Source organism: Acyrthosiphon pisum, chromosome A1, assembly GCF_005508785.2.
Source record: "Acyrthosiphon pisum isolate AL4f chromosome A1, pea_aphid_22Mar2018_4r6ur, whole genome shotgun sequence".
NCBI classification, from domain to species: Eukaryota; Metazoa; Arthropoda; class Insecta; order Hemiptera; family Aphididae; genus Acyrthosiphon; species Acyrthosiphon pisum.
The window spans coordinates 57,988,033-57,991,399 of NC_042494.1; positions in this window are offsets into that span (position 1 = coordinate 57,988,033).

Genomic DNA, 3,367 nt, shown 5'->3' on the forward strand with positions numbered 1-3,367 from the left:
GAAACAAATCAAATGTTGACTTAGAAATCATAAAAAATAAAATAATGAACTGCAAGCCATCCTATCAAGATGCAGAAATGAAACGAATATTTTCTTTATGTCCAGAAGTTTTATTTATCGATGCCATTTATAAATTAAATGATTTAAGATTGCCACTTTATGTTTTTTTAGGTTTGTAATCAGTAATTATTACTATATTATTATTTATTGTATATATATGTTTAAAGTTGTCGATTCAAATGGGCAAAGTGAAATTGTCTTCTTACATCTGAAGACTCAGAAAATGTTACAAACATGGCTTCTACTTTTCAAAAATGGAACCCAGCATGGAAGAGTACAAAGTGTATAATGGCGGATAAAGACTTTGTAGAAAGAAACGTGTTCAAAAACAAATTTACTGACGCTCATATTTTAATTTGAATTTTCCACTGTTTAAGATCAATGTCTAGAGAAATAACAACAGAAAAAATGAATATTACATCAGGTAATCAGTATAATATATTAATATATTTTTGGATAAATAAATGCAATAAGTAGGTACCTACCTAAGTTAAAATACCTACTTTACTTTATTGGTTTTCTATAAATATAGGAGAAAGAACATTGTGCTTACAAATTTTATAAGACATAGTCTGCAAAAAATGCAATAGAGTATGACGTTTTATATGAAAAATTGAAAAACACAAAATTAGAAAATGTGATAAAATATTTTGAAAAAAACTGGCACCCAATAAAAAATGAGTGGGTCATCCACTTTCAATCCAAGTTTTTGACATTAGGTAGGTTTGATATTTTGAACTAATTTTGTAATTTAGGTAATAGAACCAACAATAGGCTAAAAAGTACCAATCAAAAAATAACCCAGGTTAGGTTAGGTAACAAAACATTAGAGACTGGATCAATTATTTCAAGGTTACTACATATTAAAAAACACATTTAACTAGTTTAACTAAATAACTATTGTTTTACAGGCCTAGAAATGTTGAAGGTCACTCTTAGAATGGAAAGAGACCATGTGGCCCATGGATGTTTTACAAAAACTCCCAGTTATTTTAACGATCTAACCAAAAATGAAAAAGAAATTTATCACCATCTAACCCCATATGCATTTAATAAAGTTATAAAAAAATTCTAAGTACGGGAAGATGTGGACATAAAAACAATAAATAAAAATTTTAAAATAGTTACCATTCAATCTAGTGAAGGGATTCTAACTACTTCTATATGGAAATGTAGTTGCTCGTTTGCTACGAGTATGAATTTACCCCTTGTCATCACATTTTCAAAGTACAACAAATGTTTACAGTAGAATTGTACAACCCACATCTTAGTGCTGAAAGGTGAACAAGACAATTTTACTCTAAAGTATGTAGAGTAATGCCTGCAAATGCAAGTCAAACATTAAGTAATTTAGACGAGGTATGTACTAATGAAAACCATGTGGTCAGTATTTCAACGGTAAAAAATAATAAAAAGAAAATACCAAATGCACATGAGAAATTTAGTCAGGCTTATATAGAAGCCAAAAGATTAGCTTCACTGAAATCAGAGGCTACAGGGAAAAAATATGAACAACGGTTAAATTTATTGAAACATATTGCTAATTTATGGGAAAGTGATATAAATATTACAACTACGGATATAGGTTTGTTACTGTCCCATTTATAAAGTAGTTCGCGCTGCCCACTGTGAATAGAATATAAATTATTTATTCTTTACTTGTGCAAGTGTATGTTTTATAGTAGAAAAAAATGACAGTCTTTAAACTTTTTCTGGTAGTACATTGTATCAATTAAATAGTTTTGGGAGTTAAAAATTGAAATTTTATATAATAAAGATTTATTTGTGATCATATTTTGTTATTGCAGTAAGAATAAAGAGGATTTATGGAAGTTTTATTTTTCGGGATTCACTTATGTTATGGGCACTAGTACTATAAACTATTTATGATGTAGTAGAACAGATTGAATAGTACATTATAATTTATAATTTAGCTATTAAAGGCAAGCCTACTTTTGTGTTCAAATCGAATTGAACATTTTCTACTAGATAGTACCTACCCAGGGCCGGATTGGTTAGGCGAGCTACCGAGAAAATTTCGGTGGGCCACTTTAAGTTTGGACCGGTCCTGTGAGTGTGAGTGAAAATAATTTCATGTTTAAAATACAATTGGCCACCTATAAGCTCGTATTAACTATATACGTAATTTGGGGCCACTGAATATGTAAATAGGCCGCTTATAGAAGTGAAAATCTCGATGGGCCTATACAATCCGGCCCTGTATCTACCTACTACTCAATATTATAATTTGATACAAATAGCCAGCAGCAAAAACTGTTATGTTATATTCAGTGTTTGGAAGGAACGGATTCCTGGAACGAATTCCTTTTTAAAGAACGGCACGATGAACGAATTCCTTTTTATAAAAAAAAGAACGAGAAAATTAACTAGTTCTCTTCTTTAAGGAAAAATAACAAAATTGTTCGTTCCTTTCTAGTTATAATAATTTACACAGATAAGTATGTAAAAATCGAAATTAAGATATATTTTTTTAATTTGTATAATGTATATTCCTAATTAGTGATTGTTATCGAGTATTAACGTTAAGACAATCGACATATGTTAGCCAAAAATTTAATCTTGAAGAAAATCTCAAAATATATAATAATATATTGCATAAACATATAAAATATGTACCTACTTGTAGTTATCTTAATATATATAAATCTCGTGTCACAATGTTTGTCCTCAATGGACTCCTAAACCACTTAACCGATTTTGATGAAATTTTTTACACCGTGTGTTATTTGGTCCAACTTAAAAGATAGGATAGTTTTCATCGTGAGAGGAGCAACCCCGGTAGGTGCTAAAACGGGAATTTTGAGATTTCAGATCGAAATTTTTGTTTTTAAATGGTTGCCATGAGTGACGTCGTATAAAATGATTCGTTCTATAAATTTCAATACAGAATTATAGTGAACATTTAAGTCGTTGCCACGGGAAAAAACAAACTATAAACAGATATTTTATGATTCACATTTGTTTTTAGTAAAATGCCGCCAAAAAAGTCTAACCTCGACAATGCGTATAGCAATGAGGCACGACGCAAACGTGTTGTAAGACATCATGAATCGGCTAAAGAAATTGTTGCAAGAAACGCAGCTCAAAGAATCAGGGCAGCACAGAGTTGTGCACAAGAATCTAGAGAGCAGCGTGATGAACGTCTGCGACAAAACATTTTGAGAACAAGAGTGGTGCGTGAACAGAATATATACATTATACACATTTAGAGCTCAAGATGGAGCGAGACAGCAAAGGAATCGCATATTACCCGTGTATCATTTTTTTCGTCTTGCATTCGAATATG